Consider the following 7,987-nt stretch of genomic DNA (forward strand, 5'->3'; position numbering starts at 1 on the left):
CTACTAGTAATAATTATTTAATGAAATGAAGCAAAATCCTTTCAAGATAGGAATTATCTTTTTAAAATTTTAAATTAAAGAGGTAAAAATAGGAATATAATGCAGAAAAGAATGATTTGACATTATGACATGATTTCTCAGAGATAAGAGAAAATTACATGAAGGTGTTGCAATCAATTCTACTATGAATGTTTGGACACATCATGGTAACTATTTCCATAAGATAGGTTTATATTTATTTTACTACTAACTTCCTTTCATTAGGAAGAAGAAATATTTGAGACCCCAGTAAAACATAACTTGGATAGACTTTTCCAAGAAGAGGATGATATATCATAAATTCAAAGAGAAGTTGACATAATATCAAAAGGGATAATGCAATATCAGAAAATATAGTCTCCTTCAGCTAAGATTACAGAAGAGTTACCATTGTATACTGTGGTTTCTCTTGAGACTGACCATTTCATAAGTTAGTTCTAGGGTTCTACAATATCACAGTAGGGGGAAGGAATAAGAAAATGTGCCGAATGAACCATGAACTAGAATCAAAAAGTAGAATTTGCAAATTAGGAGTTTTGGGTTTGATTCCAGTTAAAACATCTTATCAATTTGAACTGTCTCAAAATGGAATGGGCTACTTAGGGTCATTCTTATTGACATTCTTTAAGTAGAGACTTGATAACTTCTTGTCATATGTCATATGGGAATTACTTTCCTGTAGAAGTTCAAATGGTTTTCTATTGAGATGTCTTTCAACTTTTAAATTCTTAAATTCTGTTTATGGGGAAGGACTTGCTTTTGGACTCTCCAGTGGAATCTTCCATGACATGACACTTAGCATTAGTGATTAGATAATCTCTAAATAAAGCTATTCTTTTGTTGCCTTTTTGGGGAATTTTATTTGTTTTTAATATATATGTATGGGAGTCATCTTTAGGTAGAGATCTGGTATTCTGTGGCACTGTATCAAGTACATTTCATTTGTCAATAGACAATAAATATGGTGGAATTTTGTATCCTTTATACTTGTCATTTCTATAAAGATAAGGACTAATACAGAACACCCGTTATGAGAGCCTGCCTATTCTTTTCTCATATCTTTTTCAAGTAGATTAAATCAAATAATATTTAAAGAAATCAAATAAAATTTTAAATCTTAAAGTGCTACATAAGTGCTAATTACTATAACAATACATGTTTGTGAGTGGAGAAGAATATCATAAATATTTTTTAGAGACTGAAAATTTTGCAGAAGAATTCATGGTTACTGATATCTTCTCTATTAACTTTAGTGATAATAATGTTTTCTTACAATATTTAATACCTTCCTCTTTCATCTTCCATAACAACTCATCACTCGTATCAGATCAACATGTAGGTGACTCCATTGTTCTAAGCAGGGAGGCCATCAGCACACTGAAGTTCCCTAGAGATAAGAATAAATGTCCTCACTGTTAGTGGCATGTATAAATCTTCCATATCCTTTTGTAGAGTTTGAAGAAATGGTTCATCCTTAAAAGATATAGCCATTTTCCTCTCTAGGCAGAGCTTTGTATTTATTAGATACTTCTCTTTATTCCAGAGTACTTTTACTACTCTCCCTCTTTTCTTTTATATTTTGATCTTCAATCTATCATTGTCTTTATTTTCATGATCCTGAGCATAAAATTTGAAGAGAGAGGATCTAACTTCAAATCTGCTAGCATTGTATTATGTAAAAGGGAGTGATGCCTTTGGAATCTCAGCATTTAGGTTCACATTAAGTGGGGAAATCTTTCAGTCTCTCTGGGCTTCAGTTTCCTTATTTGTAAAATGAAGTATATAGATTGGATAGCCTTTGTGGTCCTTTCCACCTCAGGAACTATGATCCTTAAATAGCTTTTATATTCTTTTCATTTTTCCCTTGGGTCTTTTATTCCATCATGTCTAGAGATATTTTAATGCCCAGTATTTATATAGAGCTTTAATGCTTGCAAAGTACTTTTACAAATATTATCTCATATATTCTTCACAACTACCCTGGAAAGTAAGGATTATTATCTTTCAAATTACAAGTGGAAAAAAAATGAAGTCAAACGAGGTTGAGTGATTTGCCCAGAGGCACATTCTTACTAATTATTTGAATCCATATTTGAAATCAAGTCTTTCTGACTGCAAATCTAGCTCTGCTCCCTCATTGATTGTATTTTAGAGTCTTCATAAATTGGAGAGAAAAGAGAAATCAGAAAATAGACCAATTTGCACATTAATGTCTCCCTAGAAGTTGTTATTCAGGGCCAAAAACAAAAAGGACAAGTCTTCTGTAGATCACTAGAAAACTGTAAATCTCTGTGTGTTACTTCTGTAGATCCCTCAAAATTAAGATCCTGTCTTCCATATGTTTCACTCCTCCCTCAAATAACTACAGAAACAAACTGGAAATATCAACTGTGGTTGTTATTCTAGGCTTGGTGTGTCTAATTGCTGTGTATGATTCAGCAATGTATACTGCCTTGCTGAAATGTGGGCTCTTTCACTCAAGCAGTCTCTATAGTTTTCCTTTCCTACACTTTTAATATTTTCAGTTAGGACAAAGAATAATTAACTGACCCAGGAAAATGACTCAATCATGTCTATCCATCCCTGGTCCTCTTTCTCTAAAATTCTAGGTTTGTCCACTTCTTTCTTCTCTCTTCTATTGCTTAATTCTTCTGACAAGATCCTCACAGGTAATTTTATATGCATTATCTAAAAAGCCAAGAATAAGGAGAGCTAATAGGGACTTAAAGGGTATCTTCCTCATCTTACACATGTAAAAACTAAAACCAAGAAACCCAATTGACTATTCCAAGGAGCTGCAAGTAGGGATAGATTTAGGATTCAAATTCAAGATCTGTGACAACAAACACAGCAGTCTTTTTCATGTAATGTATTTAGAATGATGCCTCACAAGAAAAAAAAGATGTCATTTTTACTTCTGCTGCTGAATTTTATCTGTCATAGAACATTTTTTAAGTTGAATCCATGAATTTATACTTTGTTAGGAAATTTAATAATTATATTTTAAATATAAAATGACTGATTATGGCAAAGTGAAAAGAAGATTGCTGAAGTGGAAGAAGTGTTAGTTCTGTAAGAATCTATGATCCTAACTATCGGTGTGAGTAAATTTCTTAACTTCCTTTGTGGGGCATCAATTTCCTAAATTTAATCAATGTTTCCCTGATTTGTGATCCTGTGATTAACTTTTGTTTCACATATCTAGTTTGTTGAAAATGCAATGATGTCTGGGTGATCCAATCAAAGTTATATAAATAGAAACCCAGACACTGGAGAGAGAGAAAACAGACTACTGCTACAATACACTGAATTTAAATCTAATTCAATTTAATGCTACAAATATTTACTGATTGATGGTAATATGCAGGGTCTGTTGGGAGATATATTTCTAATAGAGAAAATAAAATGTACACAGATAATTTTCACAGAAGATACAGTAAAGGGAATACAAAGTATTATAGTAATAGAAATGGAGAGGCCACTTCTATGGGGACAGAATTTAATTAAACCTCAAAGAAAAACAAGATGAAAGATGTAGACATCAATATTGTAAGCTATTTGATGAATCATTATTAAAATCTGCTAATTGATGAAAACAGGATAATACTAATAGGTTACTATAACATCTAAATCACTTGTACTAAATTCTCTCCCATAATTCCCCCAATCCCTCCTGATGACATAAGTTTTCTACCCACTATTTCCACTATTGGTTGTAATTTTTTTTTGATAGGCATGTTTTATTCATCCTTTTCTTTAAACAGGTTAACCAAAGATACAGACAATATTCAATAAAATAAAATAAAATAGGTGAAGTGAATTTTCAAGAGACTGAGATGTCACATGCTACATTTAACCTAATTTTATTCATGCTTGCTTTGAGATGGGGAATAGATCATTCAGTAAAAAACATACACTAAAAACAAAATATGTCTTACCATATACAACTTTTAACCTACAATAATGATGTAATTTAATCACGTCCATGCACACAAGTCTAACATTACAAATTTTTAAAAAAGTAAACACAATTAAGACTTCTAAGAGCATTTTATAATAAAGTAATTCCTAATTTTTCCTTGTAGATAGATCAAGCACCTCCAAAATACAAATTCCTATACACAGTGAGCACTTTACTTAACATAAACACTTAGGTAATTGAGTATGTGAACAGCCTCAGAACAAGCTGACATTATAATATTCAGCTAGGTAGGCAACAAACCATAGTGCCAAATGGAAAAACTTTATTTGCAAATAAATTTCAAAAAACTAAGTTTATTTTTTATAATTAAATGCAGAAAATATGCTGATTTGCTAAAATAAATAAGATGTGGTGTATTAACACTTCACTATAAAGAATGCATACCAGAACACTTATAAACAGAGAATAATTCTTATTAACACTGGCTAAATAGAAGTGCATATTGTGAAGCACTATGGGCGGTACATGTTTTGCCAAATACTTCTGTTACCTTGAGGTAGATAACACATGTATACCAAATTCGGCATTCATTTTCAGTTGCTGCTGGTATCATGTGTTTTAAGAAATGTGTACAGCACATATATTGTATCTAGGTTATATTGTAACACATGTAAAATGTATGGGATTACCTGCCATGGTGGGGAGGGAGTGGAGGGAGGGAGGGGATAATTTGGAAAAATGAAAAAAAAAAAAAAAGAAATGTGTACAGTATGAAAAACTTGAAAATACTCATGAATGAAAAATTTCTTAGGAAAAAATAGATATTTTCATGCAATTAAGTACAATCTCACTGTGTAAATTTCAAGGCAAGATTTTTTTTTCCCTGTAAAACAGATAACTGTTTTACTGAGAGAATGTTTTTACTTGGCTTAGTGCATTTCTTTTGTCTCCTCCTGCATTGCATTATTTTGCTCTATTCTTTAATTTTGTGTGCAAACGACATGCCAGTTTAAAATGAAAACTATTTCATGTATAAAAAGTAATTCTGGATTTTTAAAAACCAAGAATTAATGAAATCCATACTAAAATGACACCATCTGATTCAAGTAAAAAATGACTTATACTAGTAATAAAAAAGACAAAACACATTTCATGAATACAAAAAAGAACTGTCTGCTGAGTGTTTTAGTTCAGATGTTTCAGAATGCTGCTGTATGTTTTATGGGGAATCTGGTGAGAAGATTTCATAGCAGAAGGTATTAATGTGGCCTGTATTGATTTAAGTGGTAAACCAACTGGACTATGGAGCTGTGGGATACCTACAGACTCAAGCTGTTTGTTAAAGAGGAACTCCCCACTGTTGTTAAGAAAACCCTCCTCACTTTCTCTTTCCCCAAACTTGCCACCCTCTACTGGCTCAGTTTCTAGCATTTCAGTATCTTCCTTCCTGCTAAAGAACTTGTCCCAGTAACTGGTGTATGTGTTTTCCTTCTCAATTTGCTCATCTTTTCTTACTTCACAACAAAACTGATCTATGAGAAAACATTCCTCCCCACCACTTACATACTGGCTTTCCCAAGAAGACTGATACAAAGCTTCTCTAACTGTGCCAAATTTGCCATTCCTTTTTCTTGCTTTTCCTGGCTTACTGACTTTGATATCAAAGTTTTCAATTCTAGTTGGGACACTGAGCTATTCAAGTCATTTAATTTATCAACAACATCAGTAGACAAATGTTGTGAAGTAAGTTGAATAGTTCCTGCAATAAAGGAATCAAAATCAAATCCTTGATTCTTCTCCTTTCTTTTTCAACCAGTTGCTGTGATGCTTCCTCAAGAGCTATTTGAGCTTTAACCAATCCATTCCTTTCACATTTTGACTTGCCTTTCTTATCAGATTTTTCTTTGCTTTGTTCTTTCCAATTAGAAAGAGCTATAATAATTTTGGGTTCATAGTAATGATTAACTTCACTCTCTCTCCAAACTAAATTATCTAAATATGATGATGACCTCATATTGTAGTTACAAGTGTAGCTGCATTCCAGATCACAATACTTATTTTCATGATTATCTGAATACTGCCAACAAGGCTCAGTAGAGAAATGGGTATCAAAGGCAGGATCCTTCAGATACTTTTCACAATCTCCATCCAAATATTTCTGAGGATCTATCCACTTGTACTTCCTCTTCATTAGTGACATCAGAAAGAGCCCTTGGGTCATGCTGAACTTCATCAATATCAAAATTGTTGTGTATAGTCCAGTCATGGTCTGAAAATTGACAATCATGGTACTTCTCCCAATTATACATGTGACTATGAGTTTCATCCATGAGCAAAATATCAACTTCATCTTCAATGTGAAAAGGATGGCTTGAAATTGGTTCATCCATTGGAAAGGAATAAATGCTCATATAAGGATGGGACAGAGCTTCTTCTGCTGTCAATTGATCCATGGGACTAAATGTCAAAATTTGCTCCAGGAAGTCCAGTGCTTCATAACTAATTCCTGGAAGCAGCTGAATTAAAGATTTGTGTGGCTCAGTCATATCATTTTTTATGTAAACCAGGATTACACTGAAAAGTTCCTAACAATCTTCCTCATGTACAATAGGAATAGATTCTAATATCAGCTACATTTGTTCAAGTTCATGTGCACCTGCAAAGAGGGTTTTCCCAGTCAGCATTTCAGCAAAGATGCATCCTGCAGCCCACATGTCAATGGCTTAATATAGTTAGTAGGAGAAAGTAAAAGTTGTGGAGATCTGTACCATTTAGTAACCAATCCTTCAGAAAGATGACTCTTATGTAAATAATGGGGATCCATAATCCGGGCAAGACCAAAATCACCTATCTTCAGCACCAAGTCTTCAGTATTAATGAAAAGATTTGCTGGTTTGAGATCTCTGTGCAGTACATTTGCAGAATGAATATACTTGATACCCACATAGCAGCTGATTCATGAAAAGCCTGGCATGCTCCTCAAGTAAAGGGTCCTGCTCTAGCACATTAGCCAAGGATGTCTCCATGTACTCCTGAACAATGTAAACACTGTTCAGCTCTGTCAGAGAGCCCACATCATCTGTTAACTGACTTCCACTGGGACCAAGAATTTCAAATACTTTCACAATGTTATCGTAGTTGAGTCTTCTAATAATTTTGATTTCTCATAAAGCATGTTTAACACTCTGGGGATCTGTAAGTACAATTTTCTTGACAGCCACTCTTTTGTCACAGTCATTATCGACAGCAGAAAAAACTAAGCCATTGCCACCACAACCCAGCGGTTTTAAGTCCATATATCGAGAGCCCAGATCAAAACCATGAATGTTCATGAGACTTTCAAACTTTTCTGCCATTTTGAGACACTTAGTATTATTTTTCCTTTCAAACTGATGAACTTGTGTAAACACGGAAGGAAACTGGCATCAAAAAGAAAGATCTTTCCAAAAGGGAGAAAAATAATTCTGCTTCCACTGCAAGATGGTTTCTTGATACTCAATGCATATGTGCCAACCAGGCCTAGTGAGTTCCCTTCAAATTTACAACTTTTAAGCTCTAACTCATACTGAGAATTAGAAAGATTGCAGTATCCATAACTCAAGATAGGGGCAGCAACTCTGCAAACATTTAAAGAAAACACTCAAGAAACTCAAACAGAATGAATTGACATACTATGCACTCAGCTTTACTGTGCTAAAGGAGTTAACATTTAACAAAAAAGTGAATAAATATGCACACAATAGGCTTCTCTGAACATTCTCCTCACAGTGTAGATACATTCAGTGTTAGACTGGTCCTGAGCAGCAACATTTCTAGGGTGCCAGTAAGCACTACGTTAGTTTTGTTTCTTTTCCTCCTTTGTTTGTTTACTGTTTATTTGACCAGGAAGCTCTGGCAGCTGTTGGTTTACAGACGATGTCTTTTGTTAGTGATCAGGTGGCTCCAGCTCAACACAATCACAATCTAAGCTACCATCCATCTTATTTTGTGACAACGGGACTTCTTCAACTCATCGAGGCAGTGCAG

General features: G+C 33.8%; 1 pseudogene; it reads right to left on the bottom strand.

Moving 5' to 3' along the window:
- Positions 1-4,729: 4,729 nt before the first annotated feature.
- LOC141545750 (mitogen-activated protein kinase 6 pseudogene) lies at positions 4,730-7,332 on the bottom strand (annotated as a pseudogene).
- Between the last annotated feature and the right edge of the window lie 655 nt (positions 7,333-7,987).

Source organism: Sminthopsis crassicaudata, chromosome 6 (genome assembly GCF_048593235.1).
Source record: "Sminthopsis crassicaudata isolate SCR6 chromosome 6, ASM4859323v1, whole genome shotgun sequence".
Lineage (NCBI taxonomy): Eukaryota > Metazoa > Chordata > Mammalia > Dasyuromorphia > Dasyuridae > Sminthopsis > Sminthopsis crassicaudata.